Genomic DNA, 27,416 nt, shown 5'->3' on the forward strand with positions numbered 1-27,416 from the left:
AATTGCATTTCAATTCCTTTTATTTGATTTGCTCTTCCATTTTCAATTGAATTAGCTATATGTTTAGTATAGAAGTTCTTCAATTGTAATTCATTTTTAATTTATGCTTACCTCAAACACATGTATTCAAACCTTGATTTACATCAATAAAATACCGATTTTTCACCAAATTTCGTGTCAATTTCGCACTTTAAATTCCTTTATTTTCTCGTCTTCAATTTACTCGCATTAGCTTAAATAAAACAATTTATCTAGCAAAGTTTCTATAACGGCGCTAGAGACCCAAGAGGGACTTTTTCAATCCTTGCGTCCCTCGCCAATCGTTTCGTTTAGAATTCAAGTTTTGGCGCGTAAATTCCATAAACTTAACCATTTCAATTGAGAAGTAATCTTCTCTGGCACGCCCGCACCCTAACCACACGTGACAAGGTTGAAATTAGCATATTCGCAAAATATCGCTAACACTAATATTATTTAGGTTTTAAATAACCCAAATAATTAATATAAGCCCTTTATTTTTTTAAACTTAAAAGAGGCCCAATTGATTTTTTTAAAGAGTTAATTACAAGTAGATGCGTAGTGGTTACATGGATTTGCAGATGAGTACCTGTGAAATTTTTGTTTACAAACACAACAATGTTGTTGTAAAATTTTACATTTTTTTCCACTTTGCCAAATTTGGCCGATAACGACCTCAAAAAGAAAATTTTAAAGAATTAAAACTTTTTAGTATATCACATTTACCATATTAAAAAAATTTGAAAACATCATTTTTTTAGTTCTCTCTTTAAACATTAACTTTCTCTCTCATAAAAAACAATACCTAAATGACCTTAAACCTAAAAAGTTGAAGAATTAAAGTTGCTTAAAATAACATTTAACGCTTAAAAAAATTCATTTCGAGGTTGCAAATCGACGAAACTACAAAGCATCTATATGTAAGTGACCCTTTTTAAAAATAGGTTGATGGTTAATTTAAGAGTTAAACTCATATTTAGTTTTAATGCATCCACAAATTTATCATTTTATGCATTGTTTGGTAACATTTTATGCATTGTTTGGTAACATTTTGCCCTTGAAATATTTCCATAAGTGACATTTAACCCGTTTTGCATGAAAAATTAATCGATTTATTAATTTCTTTACCAAATGACATAATTTTTGACACGTGATATATACAAGTGGCGGTTGATTTAATTTTTTCCACGATATATAGATTTAATAACATATCATATTTTCTCTTACCTTTTTTTTCTTCCTTAAGCTTGATATTTCTTAGCATTGCAAATATTTTGCTCTTCAGAATGTTTTCTATTACTCATTTTTATGCATTGGTTTCCAAGAAAAATTTTATATTCAATTAATTCAGATGGTATTATTAAAAGTTACAAACCGAAAGTCATATCTTTTATTTTTCATTTCAATTTTTTAATCTCAAGAAATATATCTAATCTAAATTCAGAAAATAAATAAACATTATTTGTTATCTTTTAATAATAACAATAAGATGATTAGATAAATAAATAACAAACACCATAAAGGATTAAGTCCTTATATGCACGTATTGGGCCATTCAATAACAGTTTGATTGATTAACAAAGCCAACTCTGATAGCTCGTTGATTGTGAAAATTAAAGATTAATAACTTAATCTTCGAAACCGCATAAATTCAAAAGCTCTTAGTCCGAAAAAAAATAAATAAAAGATGACTTATACTTAAAACCCTCAAAGGTAAGGGTTTAATAATGTTTTAGTCATCGGCCCTGTTTGGGAATTAGCTGTTAGCTATTAGCTGATTACATTAGCTGCTATGATTAGCTGATTTGACTAGCTGTTTGTGTAGACATGTTTGATAAAAATTAGCTGATTGATAATAGCGGTTTGTGCATTGGCGACCGAGGATTTGGTGTCCCATCACTACAAGAAAAAGGGGATTTAATGATGGGAAAAATCATCACTAAAAGTCTAGTTCCACTCATTAAAAGTTTTTAATGAGCGGAATTTTCCCCTTGAGAAAGCCCTTCTTACTAAAAGTATTAATGAGCGGAATCATAACTTACAATGAGTGGACATTTACCCTTATTAAAAACTATATAATGATTCAAAATACGCTCATTAGAAGCATTTATAGTGATTAAAAATACGCTCATTAGAAGTATTTATAATGATTAAAAATCGTCTAATTAAAAATATTTATAATGATTTGGATTGAACGGAGCTACTCTAAATTAGATATATTCAAGTCTCAAATAAATTAAAATAACATCAAACTTTTAAATAAAAAGACATAGATAACCAATTCCAAATGAAACCATATCATTAATAATAAGACATATCATAGATTGAAGGTATAATTTTTACACTTGAGCAAATAAGGTATAATCACATTCAAAGTATTGGGATCTCCTACGAAATGAAATCAGAATTTTATTATACTACCCATTAAATAGTCAAAGTAAAGAAATCTACAAAGAATAGAGCTAAATACCAAAAACATTGTGCATATCTGCAAAAAGATGATGTCTATGGGTTCACCTATGGTTGATTGCAACTCCGAGTGGGCATCCAAGGTCGAAGAGGACGGAGACTCGGCTCTTCCATCAATAGGTTCGCCTATGGTTCTAATTACAAATGTTTTCACATAAAACACCTGATTGTAAAAGGTATTACGTTAGACGCCAGAACTATATATGAATTTGCTGCATTTAAATGTATCTACACAGTTATCATATATAATTTTTCTTCTCGTTCAGATAGCTAAAGTTTTCTCAATCAGATATATGCCGCTCAAGTTTCCCTGTGCAGCTGTAATTAACAATAGTAAACTACTTTAATGACCGAGCGATATATACTCTTTCCAATTACTAACCTTTTGAATAATATAAATAAATAGCAGAATAGAAGCATTGAATATCCACTAACACAATGAGAAGAAAGAATAGACAAAAAAAAAAAATTTAAGAGTCCAACTTACTAGGCCACAACCGAGGAGATGAATATCAGTATAATCACGAGTTCTTGTGTAATATTGCAAATCAATTTGAAAGGAATTTGTCCACTGCAGAAATTAGAAACAGAGTGTATAGTTATACAGTAAAATTTGCCACCAATTAACTTTCTCTTCCCACTTCAACTTAATTGTATTTTTTTGCTCTTATTTAGATGGATTACACAAACAAAAATGCATGGAGACACAAACTTATCACCAACTTAGAAAAGGCTTTTAAAGTTAATAAACTAGAGTACATCACCAAGGGAAATATTATATTGCATTAATCAACAAAATTTCTCAAATATTCCAATCAATCAATTCAATAACTCAAATTGCCAAATCAGAATTCTAACCTTAAATAACAATAATTCACACCAATCACTAAGTTCGAATATCCAATGGCAAACTAAATTAATTGAAGCGTAACGAATTGCAAAAAGATATTCACTGCTAGAATCTGCAGGACAGCCATTCTTACTGCTATTAACTTGTAAATCCTTCTTCAATTAAGTGGATACAGACACTGCACACTAGGCATTTAAGTATTAATTAGACACCTAATAATGTTGATTGAATTTACAATAAAAACTTGGATTAAAGACTCAATTTCTCAGATGAAACTACCTTAGCTTGTGGAAATATTCCAAATGATGAAGAACGCCGTAGAAAGAAGAACATAACAAGTGATATACTAAAAAAATTTGTGCATCAAAAGTAAAACCTAAAATTTCAATAACACCAACTAACAGACTAAAAAGAGAAAAACAAGTGTATCAAATATTTCTATTGGAAAAATAGAGAATCCAGTACTAAAAGAAGTTAAATTCAGCAGAAGATTATAATAATTTCATGTACATTATCTATATAATAATATTTGAAGCATTTAAGAGCTATAAAATGTAATCCAAGTACCTTAGCTTTAGACAACTTAGACCAAGAGAGAAAAAAGCGTGGACAAAGGTGCAGCAATCAAAGTTAGAGCTAAGGATCCAATAAAGAGACCAGGTGGGTTCGATAATCCAAGTGAGATCGGGCCCTCGTCTCTCACGAAATACGCTCTCAAAATCTGCTAAAGAGAAATTTAGAAAATTATTCACAACTCGAATTCAAATATCCAAAAAGAATTAGAGAAAGTCAAACATTAACAGCAATTACGAAGAATAAACGAGAGGAAGAGTGAAGCAGAGCCGGGACTGTGAACTATTCTTTAGGAGGAACCACTTGACAGCTACATCGAATCAATTGAGTTCTCTATTATTTAAATGACACGTATACACCAGTTTCATGGAGAAAAACAGAGGATCGTCTATCTAAGGACAAGACTTGCCAATTCAAAATCGTTAATATGCCTTACACTTCTTCAAACAAGAACTAAAGTTACACATGGACTATTGAGCATGGTGTGCCTTCTGCTACGTACTTCGTATGTGTCTATGCTTTCAACTTTGATAAACATGAGGTTGCTTATGGTCAGAATACATATACTCATGAAACAGAAAAACTCTTGGAGGTCAAGGCCATCATCGGCCGTCATGTCTCCGTTGATATGGCCTCTGTTTGCTTCAGTGCTTTCTCTGTCATACCCTTGTTTGTGTTTTTCTTTATTGAGAAAAGAAAGGCCAGGCTCAGTGAAAGCAAGTGAAATCAAGAGGAAAGGACTATGTGCACCCATTTGACACACTAGTATGGTTTGCTTCTCATTCATTTTACAGTGTCTGTATTAGGAATTTTCTATGCCAAACTTAGTATTCAAGTATGAAATGGTACTATACTCTTCCTAGTTTTATTCAAATAATAATTCTTCTAATTAGTGAAATAAAAGGCAAGTTATAAGAGTGAAGAATAAAAGTGTTTAAAATTACTGTCTTTCTCCTCATATACAAATTAAAATAAATTTCACTATATCAATAGAAGTATATCCAATCAGGACAAGGGAATTGATATTAATTTGCGGGGAAATTATTAATTCTTCTCAATTCTCATCATTGGAAAAGTTTAATTCATCCTACAGAGTCATTCCAAGACACAGACAAGATTGAAATTCAGTCCTAATGCCTATCTGTGCAATTGAAATTCATGAAAACTTTTACAAAGTAAAACATATTTCAGAGAAACCCACCCATATAACGATGCTTCTCTTTGTACTGCACAAGAGGGTTCAAGTAATTAATTCAAAGCCCCAAAATTGAAAGATTGTATCTGTAAAATTGTTCAAACAAACATATTGTTAGCAAAAGTCTAACAAAGTCGAACAAAAAAAAAGGAAAGCAAGCATAGGAAAAACAGAACCACACAAATTAGGTTTTCCAATAGATCTGCAAATAAACACATAAGGAGATATGAATAACGACATTTACACAAATAAACAATGAAATAGCCTAACTTCTACTTAATTTGCAAACTAGAGAAACTCTGATTTTGAGGAAAAGAGTACCCAGGGCAACAATCTCAAACAAAATGGAGCTTACCGATTCTTGTTCCAGTCGATTGTGGGGTTTGTCAAATTGACCGAAATATGAAAATAGTGGTGGACGAGGATGGTTCCTAGAGCTAATCGGTATAAGAGAATGATTTCCAGAGCTAATGAAAGAGAGAGGCGAGAGAGAGGGAGAGAGCGGTAGTTTCGTGGAGCACAGAGGTGGACTGCAGTTAGGTTTTGTTTGGGTGGGAATGTATGCCGCTCAAAAAGTTAGCACCTATAATGAGCGTAACATTAGAAAATTGAGTAAAGTTAAGTTTTTTAAGACTAATAGTTAACAGTTTTTATTTCCACCCATTAAAAGTATAAAAAGTATGCTTTTAATGAGCGATTTTCTCCCCACTCATTATTTTTTCCTCACTATTGTTTGTTTTTCTTGTAGTGCAGAAATCAAACTGTCAATAATCATATATGCTTTCCTTTCTGTCTACTCAACTTCTAATCTACTTTCTTTCAGACTTCTAGTTGAAATTGCAATGACATACTAAATTGGAATAACAACATTAAAGACGGAATTTTACTTGTTGCTACATAGTAATGGGAACAGAACAAGAAATCAGACTTATATAGTTAGTTGTATACAAGGTTTTCTTAAGAGTGTAATATTTTTAAAATAATATCTAAAGTACATTTGATTTAACCATTCAGTACCAAATTAAAAATAATGCTCACCTACAAACCATTTAAACATTTTACATAGAGTACTAATTGAAAAAATGACATGAAGAAAAAGTTTAACAATCAACATCCAAACAGTCATTAAAACATTAACATCATTACCAAATGTCAACAAAATCAAGTCCAATTTAGTTTATAAAAGCAAGTTACTAATGAACCACAAAAACCTCTAAAATCGTCAATATTTACTTTCTGAGTATAACCTCAATAATGGTATTTTTAGAACATCTTCGCAACCTCATCAATCGTTTTTCTAATGCTTTGAGCTCAAAAGTGGTTACATGATCTTCAAATTCTAACACCATCTTCTCTAACACTTTTGCATTCTTGAGTAGAAATTCAATAAAGATTAACAAATCCTTATCTGGACAACCAGTGATCTTTATAGTCTTTAGATGTGATGACAAACAATAAAAGACATTCCTATTGAAATTCCAGTAGTTGTCTCCAAAATTGGTCAGCTGAAGGAAATTACAATATTCCTAGAGATAAAAGAGAAGAAAAGGTTAGGACAAGGTACTTAATATATGGAAAACTAGTGACATTTTCTATCGTTACATTTTCTTTATAAACATAAAATTGAGGAAACTCATAGAATGGTTAAACCATTTATTCCACAATGATTATTGAATTAAATTTGACATTTAGAAGGTTCAAAAAATTACCCGATTATAGTGTGATACATTAATAACTAATTTCTCAAGCACATGTGAACTACTAAGTACACATGCAATTCCAAATTTGGCATTCATCATAGTAGGATAATTCAAAGTCAAGCTTTTGATGTTTAACACCGGTAAAAAGAGATCTCTCATGTAAGCTAAACTTGATAGAACCTGAAAGCATAATGTGGAAAAGAAAATTCAAAAAAAAATATATTGCAATAATTCATTTTAAAATTTAAAAATATTACACCTATTCATATAAAAAAAGGATACAATGTTTTTTTATTCTTTATAAAAGTTAGCTTGATAAAGTATCTCCCAAGTTCTAGCTCTTTGATATGTTGAAGCTGATGAAGAATGTCTTTAATCCAAGTTTTAAGCTCCAGATCGTGAAACCCCGGATCATAAAAATCAATAGTAGCATAAAGTGAAGATGACAAATTCAGTAATTTAGCATTTCTAACTCGTCCCAAACTACAAAGAATAATCAGTTTTTCAAGCTTTGGACATGAAATTACAACATCAGAAAAGTGTCCTATAACCAATCTTTTCAAAGATTCAGAAGCAATAACCAGCCATGAAATCCCATCACAGTTGATTAAAGATTTGGAAACAATAATCAGCTTATCAGACTCAGAAAAACTTTCAATCAATTCTAAGGATTTGAGCAACGGACTACCAGAAAGAATATGTTCCATTGCTTGATCAGGCAACTTACAAGAAACCATAGCAAATTCTGTGAGGCATTCCCAATTTACCATTCCATTAGGCATAAAAGTACAATTTCGGGTTGTTAATTTAACAAGTGAAGCATTGTTGAAAAGGAATTCCCGCAATTCACTTAAAGTCGAGTGTATTTCTCTTCACCAGACTGAAAACCCAATTGGTACAATGGTCCCAGTCCACATGGAACACAAACCTCTAGCAGATTTAAAAAAAACATTAGCCAAGTTGGTGAGCATACATCGAAGTCTAAAGTAACTAGAACACAATGTCTCACGCATTGTCAATTTTTGATACACTCACCATAAACCGATCAAATTCTGTACTGCAGATAGCCATTACCTGATCTAATTCTAAAGGTTACTTGTTCCTGCCTCTAAATAAAAGAAATAGCAATGCTTTTAATCTAATGGAATTTAATATAGCAAGCAATAGAAAAAAAAATCAAGTGACTAATGAATGCAATGACCAGAAACATGCTTAAAACCAATGAACATATCCGATAAATTAATTCCTTCCCTTAAGGAAACCATATTTAAAACCCGGCAGCAAATGAATAGTTCAGAATTTCGAAGACAAAACTATTTACTGTAATGAAATTTCATAAATATAAGAAGAGTATTAACATTTTAGTCACATCTGTTTCCAAAAAGACTTATAAAAGGTCTCCCGATGATGGCATTGTAGGTAAGTGGGATGTCCACCACTACCCACTCGGCAATGCACTCCACCTCGTTGCCGTTGCGGGCCAAGATTGTTGGGAGGGAAATGATCCCTTTGACCGGGACCTCGATCTCGGACAGCTCCACCAAAGGAAAGGTTCCCGCTCGTAGGGCACTGCTGACGCCCTTCATTAGTGCTGTAGAGGTGATCAGATTTACCGAGCTTCGACTTCAGGTAACTCTCCATTCATAATTGATAGACATCATCCTTCTTCTACCCGGACTATTTACTTTCTTTACCCTGTATTTATGCGACGAAAAACACTTGCTCTTCTGTGTTGCACCTCAGTTTCGAACTTAAAGGACTTGCCGAACTTTGAAGTATACTTGCTTGGTTTTTGTCCAACAGTGCATGAAAAGATCTCAGGAGCTGAAGAACATGACAAACTTAAGCTGATTTCGATATGCTTTCAAACATGTCTTCATCGGATCTGCTACAAGCCTTTGCTGCATATTCATTGGTTAAGTTAGACCTATGGACTGATAGTGATAGCAAAAAGAAAAACCGTAGACAATACCAAATGTCAGGGAGCCTGATACGGATTGAAAGCGATAAATGGAGGTTTTAGTCGTAAACCAACAAAGATGTTCTTCTCAAGCTTAACTTGAAGGAGTGAATCCCGATAACAAGGTATAACCTTAATTCTCAAAGAGAAATGATATTTGATTGATTAAAAAGTTTCATATCCTTACAAAATGAGGGTTTAAATACAACCTCTAAAAGATAAGCAAAGGACAGGTACTACCCCTACTAGGGTTACAATATAGTTAATAATAAGAGAGTAAGATAGGTAATGCGCCCAGACAACAGGTACAGAGGTGCAGGTACGGAATGTCAGATTGTCTGTTGGTCGACTTCCTGAGGAAGTAATCTTGGCGATCCGCCCATGCTCATATGTGGATACGCCTTCTGGCGTACTCCTAGATCCGCCTTGCTCGCATGTCTTGGGGATCCGCCCTTCTAGGTGCATCCTCTGTGAGCTTGATTCTTGAAGACCCGCTAGAGTCCGCGCGATCAGTGTGGCCAGTTCGGATGTCCGCATCATTCTCTCCTTCTTTAAAAGAGTCCGGCACTGATTCGTTTTTGTTGAGCTCTAAAGGACCATCCGATTTCCATGGGCTAAGGTCACGGATGTTGAACGCTGGTGAGACTTTGCCAAGCCAGTTTGGCAATGCTATATGATAGGCATTGGCGTTGACCTTTTTGGTGATTTTATATGGCCCATACCTCCTAGGCCGAAGTTTGCTGCTTGCGGTGTTGGCGAGCCTCTCCTTGCCCAAATATACCATGACCTCATCTCCAACTTCAAACTGTAGGTCCCTGCGGTGCTCATCCGCCTTAGCCTTTAACTTCTGATTTCTATCCTCAAGAGTCTCCCTTACCTCTTGGTGCATCTGCATATAGTCCTGGGCCAGCTGGTTGGCAGCCACATTTCCCTTTGGAAGGTATGCTATATCAAGGGCATGGTTTGGGGTCTTTGTGTATACTACCTCAAATGGTGATCTCCCGGTTCCCGAATGTACAGAGCCGTTGTAGGCGAACTCAGCTTGGGCTAGAACCACATCCCACATCCGGGGCTTATCCTTGCACTTGCTACGCAGTAAGTTTCCCAGAGTTCTATTGACCGCTTCTGTCTGTCCGTCTGTCTGAGGGTGGGCAGTGGTACTAAACTTCAGAGAAGTATCAAAAAGAGCCCACAAGGTCCGCTAGAAGTGACTCAGAAACTTCGTGTCACGATCTGAGACAATACTCTTTGGTACGCCATGTAGTCTGACGACCTCCTTGAAGAACAGTTTAGCAGTTGCCGATGCATCATTGGTTTTTCGGCATGGTATGAAGTGTGCCATTTTTGAGAATCGGTCAACAACCACAAAGATGGAATCCATGCCCCTCTGAGTTCTGGGTAACTCTAGGACAAAATCCATGGATAGATCCTCCCATATAGTTTCTGGTACAGGTAGTGGTAGTTGCAAACCAGCATTAGTGGGGTGTCCCTTGACGGTCTGGCAGATATAGCATCGTTCTACTAGGTACGCCACATCTCTCCTCATCTTGGGCCAGAAAAAACGGGAACTTACTGCTTCATAGGTCTTGTTTCGCCCAAAATGTCCCCACAGGGATCCGCCATGCAGATCGCGGATAACTTTTTCGCGGATGGAAGTGCAAGGTAAACAAAGTTGGTTACCCCTCATTAGATACTCATCCGTGATGTGATACGCTCCATCTCCATGTTGGGTTTTACATTTCTCCCAAATGCTACCGAAGTCGGGATCCGCCAGGTACTCTCCTCTGATATGTTCGAAGCAGTCGGTCTCCAGATTGACGGTTTTTATTAGTGCAACCCTCCGACTCAAGGCGTCCGCCACTACGTTTTGTTTTCCCGCCTTATGGATAAGCTTATAGGGGAACTTATCTATGAAGGCGGACCATCGGGCATGCATGGAGCTTCGAAGTTGCTTCTGACTTCCTAGATACTTGAGGGCCTGATGGTCAGTGTAGAGAATGAATTCTTTCCCCACTAAGTAATGCTCCTATACTTTCAATGCCCTCACTATGGCATAAAATTCTTGATCATACATTGCCCACTTTTGCCGTGCGTCACATAGCTTCTCACTGAAGTACGCAATGGGCCTTTTCTCTTGCATCAAAACACCACCAATCCCAATTCCACTGGCATCACACTCAACTTCAAACAGTTTATCAAAATCAGGATACGCCAGCACTGGCGCTGTACTCAGTTTTTCCTTGATCAAGGCGAAGCTCTCTTCTTGGGCGTCCGCCCACTCGAACCCCTTTCCTTTCTTCAAACATTCTGTCAATGGGGCCACTATGGAACTGAAGTTCTTAATGAATCTTCGATAAAATGTTGCTAGCCCATGAAAACTCCTGATGTCCCCCACATTCCTCGGAGTCGGCCATTCTCGGATGGCTCTCACCTTCTCTCCATCCACTTGGACACCGTCGCCACTAACCACGAATCCAAGGAAAACCAAACTTTCCATGACAAAGTCACACTTCTTGGTGTTGGCGAATAGCTGGAGTTTCCTTAACAGATCAAATACTGTCTGCAAGTGCTTCTCATGATCCGCCAAGGTCTGGCTATGAATCAAAATATCATCAAAATACACAACTACGAACTTCCCAATCACCGGGCGAAGCACCTGATTCATTAGCCTCATAAAAGTACTAGGGGCATTGGTCATCCCAAATGACATCACTAACCACTCATACAATCCATCCCTAGTCTTGAAAGCAGTCTTCCATTCATCCCCAACTCGAATACGTATCTGGTGATAACCGCTCCTGAGATCAATCTTGGAGAAGACTTTAGATCCGCCAAGCTGGTCCAGCATATCATCCAACCTTGGAATGGGAAACTTGTACTTGATGGTGATCTTGTTGATGGCCCTACTATCAACACACATCCGCCAAGACCCATCCTTCTTCGGCGTAAGTAAAGATGGAATGGCGCAAGGACTCATACTCTCCCTAACGTATCCCATCTCGATGAGTTCCTCCACTTTCTGTCTCATGATGTCGTTCTCCTTCGGACTCATTCGATAGTGTGGGAGGCTTGGTAAGCTAGCCCCAGGCACAAGATCAATATGATGTTGGGTGTCCCTCAAAGGTGGTAACCCACTGGGTAGCTCTTCCGGGAACAGATCTTGATACTGGCCAAGTAGGCGGGTCACTTCACTCGGCATTTCCCTTTCGTCCCTTTGGGCGGATTCGTGATTCGCCTTAACCATTACCTCGTATACCATTTGGCTTTCTTCACATTCGCTGACAAACGATTTGTGTGTAGGACAGACTACCAAGGTAGACTTCTCGTCGGCCTTTGGCTCTCTCACCATTGGTGTAAGGACAAACTTCACCCCATTCTTCACAAATCTGTAAGTGTTCTCTCTTCCGGCGTGGGTGGCGTTGTTATCAAACTGCCAGGGTCGGCCCAACAATAGGTGGCATGCGTCCATATCGACCACATCACAATAGACTTCATCATGATAGTTACCAATCTCAGTCGGTACCTTGCATCTCTGGGTCACCCTCAACTCGCCAACGTTCTTGATCCATCCCACCCTGTAGGGATCAGGGTGCGCCTCTACCAACAACCCGAACTTCTGAACGGCGCTGCTACTCACAATGTTCTCCTGACTACCACTATCAATGATTACGTTGCATCGCCCTTTGTTCACAAGGCAACGAGTCCGGAATAGTTGATGCCTCTGATCGCCCTCTAGTCGGCTGGAGACTAATAAGCGTCTAACCACATGAATGGCGTATCTCCCTTCATCCGCCTCATCATCATCCTCTCCCAAGGGTTCACAATATACTTCATCCCCTTCTTCATAGTCTTCTTCACATCTTTCCACCATGTTAGCACTCTTCCTCCTAGGACACTCGTTGGATCTATGGCCTGGTTCATTGCACCTGAAACATTTAAAAGGCGCGGGCCTCGCATATGGATTGTTGCTCTTAGGTGGTGTAGGTACCTCCTTGTATGGCCTAGTATCTCCAACAGATCCTCTTCCCACACTATTAACCCTGACTCCACTGGCACTCGCCACTTGCTTGCCTTTGTCATAAGACTTCACGTTATCTCTTCCTCCAGGCGTATACTCAGTAGCGGCGGATCTCCGGGTTCGCCCGTTTAGTTGAGATTCAGCCTTCAGGGCCAAATTCCTGGCATCTTGCACTCGAACCACCATCTGTGTGCCAATACGATCCTGGATGTTGTATCTCAACCCTTCTAGGTACCTAGAGGTCTTTTGGCTTTCAGTTTCAGAATTCTGAGGTATACTCATGGACACTTCGGGCACCTTGAGAGCATCCTCTGTAGGAGCTGTAGATATACTGCTCATAGTCCGGCGGTAAGAACCGCTCCCTCAACATCGCCTTCATTCGTAGCCAAGATCTAATCGGATCTCTGCCCCCTCTTCTTCTTTCTTCCCTCATCTGATCCCACCAAACTGATGCGCCACCCTTCAGGCGATACGCCACCAGCCTTACTTTCCTCTCATCAGGAATCCCAGCATATTCAAAGAAGCGCGCAACTTCCGATAACCAATCTAAGAACCCCTCTATATCCAGTTCACCACCAAAAGACGGTAAGTCTATTTTTAACTTAAAGGCATCATCCCTGTCAAAGTTTCCTAGATCTGGTTCTGCCCTAACCATACCCACACGTCTGTTATCATTCGGGCCAACACCCCTCATATTTCTAAAGGCACCATTATCCCCAATATCCTCAAAATCATCACTATCGCTATCAGCGTTATGCACAAGGACAAAGTCAGGCCTTCTTACCTCAGGATCCCTAGGACCCATTTGTGGACATGGTTGTTCAAGGGCTCCTTCCTTTCTCTGAGTTGATCCTCCTGCTGCGGATTGGATTAAGGACCGAACCTCCAGTTTGAAGTTTTCCAGGGAGGTGGTTAACTCCAGCAACTTTTGATCGGTCTGTCTCTGCCGCTCATGGCTGGCCTGAATCTGTTCCGTGAGGTGCTCCCTTAGCTCCTCATACCTCCGGTCACTGGTTTCCATGGAATCTTGCGGTTGTCGGGGTTGAACCATTGCCAAAAGAAGTTTCGGGTCAGGAAACGATTGGCTCTGATACCAACTGATACGGATTGAAAGCGATAAATGGAGGTTTTAGTCGTAAACCAACAAAGATGTTCTTCTCAAGCTTAACTTGAAGGAGTGAATCCCAATAACAAGGTATAACCTTAATTCTCAAAGAGAAATGATATTTGATTGATTAAAAAGTTTCATATCCTTACAAAATGAGGGTTTAAATACAACCTCTAAAAGATAAGCAAAGGACAGGGACTACCCCTACTAGGGTTACAATACAGTTAATAATAAGAGGGTAAGATAGGTAATGAGCCCAGACAACAGGTACAGAGGTGCAGGTACGGAATGTCAGATTGTCTGTTGGTCGACTTCCTGAGGAAGTAATCTTGGCGATCCGCCCATGCTCATATGTGGATACGCCTTCTGGCGTACTCCTAGATCCGCCTTGCTCGCATGTCTTGGGGATCCGCCCTTCTAGGTGCATCCTCTGTGAGCTTGATTCTTGAAGACCTGCTAGAGTCCGCGCGATCAGTGTGGCCAGTTCGGATGTCCGCATCAGAGCCACGGTGTGGTGCTTACTTGTCTTCCCCGAAGTAAGACAGGCAGGAGGATTAGATCACTCTATTTGGATATGCTGCCGAACTCATAGAGCTTGCCACAGTTAGAGAAGATAATAAGAGCAACTTCAGAATCACAAAGCACAGAAAGCTCATAAGCTTCTCCTGTCGTCTTGTTCACCAGGAGCACTGAATTAGGAGACACATGGAAAAAGGCAAAACTTAAGCGAATCTGTGAAAGATACTGAGTGAGTGAGCTTGGGTATGAAAGTCCAAGTTCATCTCACTAGGATTATAAATTGGAGCTTTCTCTTGATTCTTTCAAGCACAAATCTGTTTATTTAGAAACAGAATATCATGTTTTAATCTTCCCCATACTGTTGAAGAAGAAAGATGATTTTTTATAGGTTCATGACTATCAGATGGTCCTTCATAGACGAGATCGGATGCTGGTCGAATCTTGTTTCGAACAACGCCCTCAAAGCACCACAAACCACTGGTCGAGTATGTAACCCTAATCGGAATCAACAGCAGCGATGACATTTCCACCGATGCACGGTTGAGTATGTAACCCCAATCGCAATCGGATCCCATCTTGAGATATCAATGCCTTCACGACCTAACGGCGGAGAAGAGCCGCCCCTCAAAACCCCAAATTCATCTTATGCTTATGTAGTAGGTGTATCAGATCTTGAATTGGTAATTTGGTAAGAGTATTATCAGATAAGAACAGTCACACGTCAGCTTAGTCTGTCAATTTTATAAATTTTTGGGTAATTTGGGGCAGAATCAATCTAATCTAAAACTCCACGTACAAAATAACACTAATATAGGGATAACGGAACTAAAATACGTCATTGATATTACTTATCGTGTCAATTATAAGTAGATGAAGAAATTATAACTTAACGGAGTAATAGAAATAACGTGTCTAATCCGTTATTGAGGTCTAAATTTATACCAGTTTTTAAACGTTAAAACTATATTGATGTTACCTAAAGTCTAAATTAATACTTCTCTAAAAACAATATATACCTATTTTGTTACCTTATATCTAAATTTTTGTTTTTTTTTAATTTTTCAAATTTTTAATTATATTCACGCATGAACGGATTTCACCTAAGAGGTTACTCATGCTTTTTATTAAGACAATAGAACCGATTTCACCTAAGAGGTTACTCATGCTTTTTATTAAGACAATAGTTTAAGATTTTTTTTTTTTAATAATTTGAATACTTTATATTATTGCAAAAATTTATTAATTGGAATGTTAAAAGATTCATAAATTACTAGAAAATCCACGTATTAAGTGGGCTATATAATACCGTCTATTATTGTTATAAGTAAATAATTAATTATTATAAACAAGAAAAGCAGAATGGACACTTTTTTGTCTCGTATGTATTCCGCATGTCTATATCTCTCAGAATATCAGACACGTACATCAACTTCTAAACTCGTATATTAACCTCTTAAAAGTGTCAGTACATTATAGAAATATACATATATATAGTTATAGCAAATGACAAGTAATTAAAAGGCACTCATAAATTCAACATTATTACAATACAATAAGACATAGGAAGTAAATGTTATCAATAATCACTAATATATATAAGCATGGAAATAAGAGTACGATATTATTATTCGTATGAGATGCTACTAAAATAATTTGCTGAAATGATCTCTTTGCTATGTCGTGTCATTTATCATTACAATAAAATTATAGGTCCGTCGTTGAATCTGCATAGGAGGGACGTCTTTATATTGGTATTAATTGATCTAGGATTTTAAATTAGTTTTTATTTAAAACTAAAAAAATTAATGCAGTTATAAACTTGTATTTTAAAAAAAAAATCAGATTATGATCTCTCCATATTAATAAAAACTGGACATCAATTAGTAAATCCAAATTCCGTAATTTATTTTAGATTCTTTCCAAGTTCACCTAGCCATGAAGCTTCCAATTGTCTATACTTTTTTTTTAAGAAACTCTATCAGATTTGTTTTTTTTTTTTAAAAACTATTAGATTCTGATTTACAAAGACGATTTAGGAGAGACGCATCAAAATCTTCCATTTTCAAGCACTTAATCGCTAAAACCTGTTAAGGGATGTGATTTTCAAATTTAGTTTTTCATTTTTCAGTTATCATGCTTTATATCGTAAAGAGCATAAAATCTATTAAAACTATTTCATGATTATTAAATTCAAGAAAACTTTTTCTTAGATACACTTCTACTTTCTGTTGTTGCTTGTCACATTCAATAAAAAAAACTTAAGCAAGTTGATCTCATATGCAAAACTCTACTTAATCATAAATCTGTAAAATTGAAAATTAATTATATTTCTTTTATTAATTTTCTATATCAAAATATTGCAAAACTGAATTTCAGACCATTATAATGTTTAACTTTTGATGTCACTAGTTGAACGTGATTAATATTTATTAGGACCCTCATTAAATACTTCGCTCTTAAAATTTGATTTCACTAAACCCTTTAACTTTGGAGGTGATTAATATTTCATTTAATACTTCGCCCTTAAAATCCAAAATCTCTGGAAGTTATTATTACTCCAACAAACAGAATTGATATGCTAACCAAAGGTAAAAATGTTGCGCATTCTGCGTGAGGTATGCTAATTGATCTCGAGAGATGCAACTGCATGAGGTATGCTAATTGATCTCGAGAGGTAGCGATTGCAATGGTATTAGCTAATTTCCGAAATATATCACAGCAGGTCTTTTGGCCTTCTGCTGCTAAGGATGATCCCTCTAACCCATCATCAAAAAACACAATAAATAATTAAATAATCACCTAACAAGATTCGATGAAATCATATTTCAATTTTTCTTTCCAGATATGCTCTAATTTGGAAAGGTAAAAATAAAAATAGGTCATAGATTTCAATTTTTCTTTCCAGATATGCTCTAATTTGGAAAGGTAAGAATAAAAATAGATCATAATAACTAAAACATCGCAATTTCATAACAAACTGCGATTTGGCAATCGAACAAGGGGGGGCCTAGCCGGAACAAAACATGTTCTTCTTCTTGATTACAGATAGGGAAAATAACCTCAACAGGGACCATGTCAAATTCTCAAAGCTGTTAAAGTGGGTTACTGCCAGAAAAATTCAAATTATCCCTACATCTCATGTAACCATAAATGTCCAATTCTTCTACAATGATTCCCTTTCATTTAAACTGTGTTTGTATGATAATTTGAAGGACTTAATTGTTTAATATGAAAGATTTCAGGACAATATTGTTACTTAATGCATGATTTAGGGACAACAAGTGAAAATTACCCCTGCAGTGGCTTGTGACAACAAGCAGCAGAAACACCTGAAACTACTTGGATATCACAACTAACACCACCAGAATAGATAGCATCACTGCAATGCAAGCTTACAGAGTTCATTACTGATTATTCTAAATTCGGAATGGAAACGAAAACTGGACAGGCATGGTATAATATTACGATGGACGGACGGTTGAAAGTAACTGATGAACCTAAATTACTGAAAAAAAAACAGCAGTCTATTTTCATGACCAGGCTCACTGAATGGTACTGAACTAAAATAATATAATAATATAATCCTTTAAACATAGAATTAATTAAAATAAAAAGTTTATAAAAATAATAACGGTTCTAATAATAATAATAATAATAAATAATTATAATAAGTAATGATAAATTACTGAACTGAACTAATTACAGAACTGAATGCGGCTACTGAACTGAAATTAAGTGACAAAGAACAGAACCTCCATTGCTACAGAACTATCTATTCAGCTTGCAGAATGTCAATCTGCCCACTAAGAAGGTGTTTGGATTGCTGGCTGCTGATCCTGAGAAGAAGGCATAGAGTTTAACCTCAGTTCAGTAGAAACAAAGTTATCTGATGTTGCTGCAGAGTTGACGATTTTGAGTCTCTCTGTCTTCCACTTTTGTGCCAAAAAGTGCCAAAAGATTTGCAGTTTTAAGCTCTGAGAAATGTAAAGACGAGTCTTTCAGACTTTCTTCCCAATTATCCTGCCCGAACTAAAGAACACCAACCCAGAGAGAATCAAGCTCTTACTCTAACCAGAAGCTTATCAAATGAGTTGAAAATCAGCAACTTGAGAACATGAAAATATTTGCGAATTCAAACATCATTTAGTTATATCAGTCCAAGAGCAATAAGAAAGAAAGAGCACAAGCATTTGAAAGTGCTAACAATGAGCACCTGTAAATATACAGAACAATCATACTTCATGCTTCTACCGAGAAAAACAAATGCAATATTTTGCATTTTTAACTGCTGTCAGTTTATTCAGTAAGATCTAATGCATGCCAAATGATGATGCATAGCATATGCTATAACGAAACAAGTTGACCATATAAAGCTTAAACCAAATCATTTCTGATCCAGAAATGCATCCATCAATCAACAACACTTATTCAACATAAAAGAAAAAAAGAAGCAGTTCATAGTTGTCTTATTTGAGGCATGGAGATAATAAGCTCAAAGTCGAAAATCGAGATCAGGCATACTATTATCATTCATGGATGATTGTTGACGGTTCCACAGAAGTGTGTTGAGCATTTGTTTCTGCTTCATAGTCTTCGGAAAAGGCTCCTCCATGGAAGTTCACTAATGATGCAAGTTGTGATTGCTGTTGCATTGGTGTAATCAGCCTGTCTACTGATGGGTTCAAGGCTGGAAGGTAAGCTTCGATTTGGTAGTTTCCATCCCATTGGCTGCATAGAAATTAAAAAATTATACGTTTTATTAAACAACTTGGCTGTTTAAAATTGGAACTCGGTGGTTAAGATGTTCAAAATCATACAAACTGTTGAAGCCCTATAGTTTAGTGCTCAAGAAGCTAAAATGTCCTATAAATTGCAGGGCAAACTTGAAATTTTGTCATTCACAATGGAAGGAAAACAGGTAGGAAAATAAGAAGTAAAAGAGCAAGTATAATAGTTATCTTTTTGGTTCTTAATTGTTTCTTGTAGACTTCAACTACCAATGTTGGGGATCTCATTCAAAGAACTTCAACTACTCATGCTTCCTCTATTTCGTAGAACAAATTGAATTTCTACTATACTGACAATTCAAAATACTATGATTTTTCACAATAAAAAAATGCTAATCATAAATAGAATCCTTAGTCCCCTTACCTCTTTAATATCAGAGCTTTGTTCAGCCAGTAAAAGACCCCACGAATAAAAGGGCGGTGCACCGGACCCGTCGGGGGAGGGGTGTGTGGTGGGTGTATTGGAGACAAACCTTCCCTCCTAAGACTCAGACTCGAACCCGTGACACAACAACAACAACAACGTTTATTGTGCCAAGGCTCGAAAAGACCCCACGAATACCTGAAGTAAATCCCATTAATTAAGAACTTCAAAATTCTTACAATTGACAATAATTACTATAAACCTTCAGCTCAATCAGAATCAAAACACAAAGTGCCAAAGAAAAACTTAGAGGGATTCCTTCAACCTTTCTAATACACGCCTCCTCCTTAAGAAGGAAAAGGATTGCTTCAAAATCTTTCTGATACACGCCTCCTCATTAAGAAGGAAAATAAGGGTCAAACAGCCAAACTTCATCGCCGGGGTCTATCACTGTGGGAAAGGGAAGAAGTAAAATAAAGTCACAAGTGGAAGCAAACAACAGCGGCAAACTTAATTACGAAATGAAAATTACCGGCAAATACGGGGGCTGCAAATCGATCAGTGTGAGGTTAATTTTGTATGAGTTCATGACTATCACGGTTTAAGGTTGTAGACGAATCAAAACGTGGTCGAGTTGCAGTATGTTTTAGCAAAGGGAAGGCCGATGCCATTTTCACCGATGCACGGCGGCGGAGAAGAAGGCAAACTGCGCTTTCTTTCGATATAAACTTCAATTTATAGGCGTAACAAGGAGATAGTGACACATACCTTCTATGTGTCGAACTTATAAAATTTTGTTCTTTTTTAATTCAAACCAGATTTTGATTGTCGGTGTAAGTTAGGGCTTTAAATGAGTGGGTCACCGTAAACGGTTCGGTGTTGGGTTCGATAAAATCTCGATTATATTTAGTTCAATTATAAACGAGTCAAGTTTAAACACGATGAATCTCAGTTTGAAAGCTTTGTGTCTCTATTATAGACCATATAAACAAACCTAACAAGTGTGATTATAATATTGATGAAATGCTTTTAAAATGGGTTCGATTTTTTTTTTTTTTAGGTTTAATACATCATTTGTCTTCTGAATTTGTCCAAAAAACTTGATTGGCCTCATGTATCCTGATAGCCATCTGAACTTGCATTAAATGTTCAGTTAGCCCCCTAAACTTACGTAAAATGTAATTAATTGTTCATTTGCTCGGAAAACAAATAAGTTAAATGCAGAAGATGTATTATATACAATTTGTATTCTCTAATCTAACAACCGTATACTCCGACTTCGATCGTTTTACTTTTTTTTTAAAACTTGTGCAATATGTTTTTCGCATTTAACTTACTTTTTTTTTGCAACCGAGTGATCCATTGATTATATTTTGCGCAAGTTCAGGGGCTACTCAACATTTAATGCAAGTTTAGAGGGGCTTTCAGGATACTTTGAAAGTTCAGGAGGGCAATCAAACCTTTTAGACAAGTTCAGAGGACAAATAATGTATTAAGCCTTTTTTTAATAATAACATTTCTGTAAATAGAAAAATGTAAACTGAGTAATTTTATGTAAAATTTAGTTTTATAAATTTAAAAACTATGTAGTTATGTGTTAAAGAAATTCCAAATCACTATAGTTCATGAACATAATTAATGAATTGTTAGCGTGCGAAGTTTATAAACTAAATTAATGAACTGCTCGCGAGCAAAACTCGTTAACAAATTCGTGAATAATTCCCGAACATAATATTGAATTCGAGCTTGTTAATTTTCTGACGAGTTGTTTTGTGTTTTTTTATACATTTATGACCTTTTTTACTCTCTGTACCCATTTCAGTGTCTTTGTAGATCTTGTAATAATTGATTTCTTACTGTTGTTTTTTTATTGTACTTGCTATGTTTTAATATAATGAAGTTACAAGTATTTTCATAAAAAAAAATAAAAATAAAAAAACATTTATTTAAAAAACTCACAATGTCAATACACACGTCTTTGTCTTTTTTCTTTTATATACCATACTTTTGTAACTTGTTACAACTGCTGAAGCTGATCCAGAGTTGCTATTGAAGCCCCTGGGATTGACGCGGCTGCTATTCCTGAAGTCGAGGGTCGGTCTCGTCGGGTGCAACAGGTTCCGGCCTGGCACAAGGATTATCTGTTTAATTAATTAGTTATTATATTAAGATTTCTAGTTCTTGTCTAATTAGGATTCATTACTCCGTTCTTGTCTAATTAGGATTTATTATTTAGACCTTTTCCAATTAGGATTCCGTCATTGGTTTATTTGTAAAGACTAGCAGTATAAATAGCCTGCTGTTGTTTATTGAAGGTTAAGCAATAATAATATTCTCTATTCTTCTCTAAATTGTCTGGAGCAAGCACTCGCTCGAAGAGTGCGGGTTAGATCACCCGTCTTGATCGTATCATAACTCTTAGAGATCATGCTACAAGTTAGATCGAATTGCCAAATCTATTACAACTTCAAATGAAATATTACATGAAACTTAAAGCTAAAACCAAATTAGAGAAGTTAGCTTATTCATGTTTAAGGAAATTAAAATTCATCAAGCTCAAATTTCACTTGTTCACAAGATAAGCTTTAAACATGTTCAAATTTGGATCTTTAATCTTAATAACAAGCCAGCATCAGTCGTTTATAATCCTACCAATATTCCAAACACCCCGAACAAACAATCTAAAGCCCGATCATGAATATGAGCAACACAATTCGTTGTTTTACAAACACAAGAAAGAGAATAACTATGCCGTTTTACGAAACAGCTAGAAATCCATGTTAAGAGCACAAGATTCATAGTCTGCTATTAAATTCCTTGACTGTTTAGTTTAAATGAGATGGCTGGCTGTTCATAAAATTCAGGAAATGCCATCTAAATGTCTAAGAAGCTTGAATTTGGACTTGTATTCATTCATATTTCTGTAGTTTCGGCCATTGGCCGCAGGTACTCTATCAGCTCAAGAGCAACATGAAATTTGGAGCACGAGAGTAAACAAACAAACAAAAATGATAGACATAAAAAAAATGATCCTGACACAACTTCGAGTGTATTTCTCTTCGCCAGACTGAAAACTCAATTCTCATGGTACAATGGTTATAGTCCACATGGAACACAAACCTCTAGCAGATTAATAAAACATTAGCCAAGTTGGTGAGCATATATCAAAGTCTAAAGTAACTAGAACACTTTTTAATGTCTCACAAGAATCCCAACTGGGCATTTTCATTTTTTTATACACTAACCATAAAAAGGGTGGCCCGGTGCATTACGCGTTCCTGCTAAGCGAGGGTCCGGGAAAAGTCCCACCACAAGGGTGTATTGGGAGCAAGTCTTCCCTTGCCAATTTTTTGGCAAGAGGCCGCTCCTAAAACTCGAACCATAAACCACATACTGATCAAATTCTATACTGCACCCATTGCCATTACCTGATCTAATTCTAACGGTTACTTGTTCCTGCCTCTAAATAAAAGAATTAGCAATGGTTTTAATCTAATGGAATTTAATATAGCAAGCAATAGAAAAAAAAAATCGAGTGACTAATGAATCCAATGGCCAGAAACATGCTTAAAACCAATGAACATATCCCATAAATCAATTCCTTCCCTTAAGGAAACCATATTTAAAACCAGGTAGCAAATGAATAGTTCAAAAAAAAAGTTGGAATTTCCAAGACAGAACTATTTACTATAACAAAATTTCGAGAGCATGCAATTTCACTCGTGATAAATTCCATAAATGTAAGAAGAGTATTCACATTTTAGTCTCATCTCTCTAAAAAGACTTATAAAATACAAAAAAATATCCTACCCCATCAACCTCTCTTACAATATCTCAACTCTGGCTCTCCAATCATAATTAATAAACATCATCCTTCTTCTACCCGGACTATTTACTTTCTTTACCCTGTATTTTATGCAACGAAAAACACTTGCTCGAAAGAGACTTGCTCTTCTGTGTTGCACCTCAGTTTCGAACTTGAAGGACTTGCCCAACTTTGAAGCAATGGCAGTACATCAGCAGTATCATGTAGACAGTACCTAGACTTGCTTGGCTTTTGTCCAACTGTGCACGAAAAGATCTCAGGAGCTGAAGAACATGACAAACTTTAAGCTGATTTCCATATGCTTTCAAACATGTCTTCGTCGGATCCGCTACAAGCCTTTGCTGCATATTCATTGGTTAAGTTAGACCTAAGGACTGATAGTGATAGCAAAAACAAAAACCGTAGACAATACCAAATGTCACGGGGCCAGGAGGATTCGATCACTCTAGGGACCCGTGTGTGGCGCTTACTTGTCTTTCCCAAAGTAAGCCAGCCAGGTTAGATCACTCAATTCAGATATGCTGCTGAACTCATAGAGCTTGCCACGGTTAGAGAAGATAATAAGAGCAAATTCAGGATCACAAAGCACATAAAGCTCATAAGCTTCTCCTGCCGTCTTGTTCACCTGGAGCACTGAATTAGGAGACATATCGAAAGAGGAAAAACTTAAGCGAATCTGTCGAAGATACTGAGTGAGTGAGCTTGAGTATGAAAGTTCAACTTCATCTTACTAGGATGATAAATTGGAGCTTTCTCTTGATTCTTTCAAGCACAAATCTGTTTGTTTAGAAACAGAATTGTTAATTGGAATCCCTTGCCTTGTATTGATTTGGAATGAGATATTTATACATGAGATTACAATGTGAATGCTGTAAAATCTAGCTAATTTACAGCTAATATAATTCCTTAATTTGTGGCTGATTTACATTACTAATATTACCATAATTGTCTAACACACCCCCGTAGTCGAAACGGGAGGAGGATGAACGTTGAGACTAGACCGAAAGTCTTCAAAAAGAATCTGAGGAAGACCTTTGGTGAAGATGTCAGCGATTTGGTGCCGAGAAGGTACGTGAAGAACTCTGACCTCCCCTCTTGAAACCTTTTCACGGACGAAGTGTATGTCCATCTCAATGTGTTTTGTCCTCTGATGTTGGACCGGGTTACCGGACAAATAAACAACACTGACATTGTCACAATAAACAAAGGTGGATTTCCGAATCGGTAGATGGAGCTCTAGAAGGAGATTCCGAATCCAACAGGTTTCTGAGACAACATTAGCGACCCCGCGGTATTCCGCTTCAGCACTCGAGTGAGAAAGAGTTGGCTGACGCTTGGCATACCAGGATATGAGGTTGTCCCCAAGGAATACACAGTACCCAGAAGTAGATCGACGAGTGTCAGGACATCCGCCCCAATCAGCATCAGTATAAGAGACTAATGAATCAAGGGAAGAAGCTGTGAGATGAAGCCCATAATCAAGAGTTCCTTTAACATAGCGGAGAATACGTTTGATGGCGGCCATGTGCTGAGTCCGAGGAGCATGCATGAACAAACAAACCTGATGTACTGCGTATGAAATATCTGGCCGAGTCAGAGTTAAATACTGTAATGCACCGGCGAGACTACGATACTCGGATGGATCATGATAAGGTGAACCAGAGGAGAGACTGAGTTTCTGCTTGGTGTCAACAGGTGTAGTGCAAGAGTTAGAGGAAGAGAGCCCGGCTTTTGTAAGAATCTCATTTGCATACTTCTTCTGAGATAAGAAAAGTGATCCCGGGGTGCGAGTGATGGAGATACCCAAAAAATAATTTAATGGACCTAAATCCTTCATAGCAAACTCAGAGCTCAAGTGTCTGATGATAGTCTCTCGTAAAGCAGGAGAAGAAGCTGTAAGGACTATGTCGTCAACATATAGGAGCAAATAGGCGGTCTCGGTCCCACGATGAAAGACAAAGAGCGAGTGATCAGACTTGCTATGTGAGAAACCCAAAGTTGCAAGAAAAGAGGCAAACCGTTGGTACCACGCCCGAAGAGCTTATTTTAAACCATACAGTGACTTTTGGAGGAGACAAACATGTTCCGCATAGTTGGGATCTCTGAACCCCATTGGCTGATGCATATAAACTATCTCAGAGAGATTGCCGTGAAGGAAAGCATTCTTAACATCGATTTGGTGGAGACCCCAATTTTTGGATAGAGCAATGCTGAGAACGGCACGGATCGTTGCAGGTTTAACAACTGGACTGAAAGTCTCGCCACAATCTACACCAACTAGTTGATTAGCACCATTGCCAACAAGGCGAGCCTTATAGCGCGCAAAGGAACCATCTGCATTAAATTTGTGCCTGAAAATCCACCAACTACGCAAAATGTTAGCATTAGAAGGACGGGGTACAAGGACCCACGTCTTATTTTCAATAAGAGCTCTATATTCATCGGCCATGGCACTTTTCCAATTTGGGTCTCGTAATGCGAGGGAAGGGTTCAAGGGTAATGGAGAAAGAGTGGAAGCGTTGAGGTTTAATTTATGGATGGGCTTAAAAATTCCTGTTTGGCTTCGGGTGACCATGGGATGGGTGGATATTATTGGGGGGGAAGTAGGCTCGGGGGAGAGGGTGTCATTAGTGGAAGGAGAATGATAGGGGCTAGGCTGTTGGTCCTGTTGTGGAGGCCCAGGCGGACTGAGTGAGTGGGCGGGGCTGGGCTGGTCAATTGGTCCGGGTGGGCTGGGAGGTGGACTGGCGGGCGTCATAGGATGGTGGCATTGGAGAGATGGCGGGTTGGGCTGTGGAGACGCTGATTGGTGTTGGGCCGGATCTGTAGTAGGCTGAGGTGGGATTATATATGGGCCAGCTTGGGTAGAAGATAACGGGCCTGGATTAGGGATAGGGAGAGTGGACGAAATGGCAGTTGGGAAAGGTGAGGATTTAGCAAATGGGAAATGGCTTTCGTCGAATACAACGTGTCGGGAAATAACAATTTTGCGTGTAGAGACGTCATAGCACTTGTAACCGCGGTGGTTGGGTGGAAATCCTAAGAAGACACAAGGAAAAGAACGTGCTTGGATTTTATTACGAGAAGTGGAAGGAATAAGGGGAAAACATAAACAACCGAAGGTGCGGATATGAGTATAACTAGGATCACGATGATAAAGAATTTTGGTGGGAGAAAGGTTGCCGAGGTTGCGATGAGGTAAGACATTGAGAAGATAGGTAGCATGACCAAGAGCATGTGGCCAAAAATTAGAAGGGACGGAGGCGTGGTGAAGTAAAGTCCGAACAATATCGTTAATGGTTCGAATGGTTCGTTCGGATTTTCCATTTTGAGGAGATGTGTGAGGACAAGAAAAACGAAATTGCATACCATTTAATTTGCAAAAATCATGAAATTGAATATTATTATATTCACCACCATTATCACATTGAAAAGCTTTTATATCGCGTTCAAATTGTGTACGAATGAGAGATCGAAAAGTAAGAAAAGTGGAGAAAACTTGAGATTTTGCAGTAAGTGGAAAAGTCCAAAGGAAATTTGTAAAGTCATCAAGAAATAAAACATAATAACGATAACCGCCGGAACTCACTATAGGAGACGTCCAAACATCACTATGAACAATATCAAAAGGCATGGTTGAAAAATTAGAGGAATCATAGAAAGGCAATTTAATTTGCTTTCCAAACACACATGAAGAACAAACTGAATTATCCAAAGATTTATTGCAAGAAATTAAATTGTTTGTTCTAAGATTATTCAAAATATGAGATCCAGGGTGTCCCAAACGATTGTGCCAAATAGTAGGAGTCAAAGTAGTAAAAGAAAAAGATAAACCAGATGAAGAATCGGCGGTAACTGGGTAAAGATCACCGGTGCTATTACATCTCATAATAAGCATCCCCGTACGCAAATCCTTCACAGAGAAACCAAAAGGATCAAATTCCACAGACACGTTATTATCGACAGTAAATTTTCTAACGGATATAAGGTTTTTAACTAGTTTGGGGGCGTGCAAAATATTGTTCAAGT

General features: G+C 37.3%; 2 long non-coding RNA genes across 2 annotated transcripts; both read right to left on the reverse strand.

The window, feature by feature from the left end:
- Positions 1-2,305: 2,305 nt before the first annotated feature.
- Positions 2,306-5,677, reverse strand: LOC136227513 (uncharacterized). Its single transcript, XR_010688110.1, has 5 exons — positions 5,461-5,677; positions 5,112-5,191; positions 3,905-4,058; positions 2,975-3,058; positions 2,306-2,650 (listed from the first exon to the last, which is right to left on the reverse strand). It is a non-coding gene; the product is annotated as an uncharacterized lncRNA (long non-coding RNA).
- Positions 5,678-18,008: 12,331 nt separating this feature from the next.
- LOC136227324 (uncharacterized) lies at positions 18,009-20,250 on the reverse strand. Its single transcript, XR_010688004.1, has 4 exons — positions 20,094-20,250; positions 19,887-20,011; positions 19,562-19,759; positions 18,009-19,138 (listed from the first exon to the last, which is right to left on the reverse strand). It is a non-coding gene; the product is annotated as an uncharacterized lncRNA (long non-coding RNA).
- Positions 20,251-27,416: the final 7,166 nt, after the last annotated feature.

Source organism: Euphorbia lathyris, chromosome 4, assembly GCF_963576675.1.
Source record: "Euphorbia lathyris chromosome 4, ddEupLath1.1, whole genome shotgun sequence".
Classification (NCBI taxonomy): domain Eukaryota; kingdom Viridiplantae; phylum Streptophyta; class Magnoliopsida; order Malpighiales; family Euphorbiaceae; genus Euphorbia; species Euphorbia lathyris.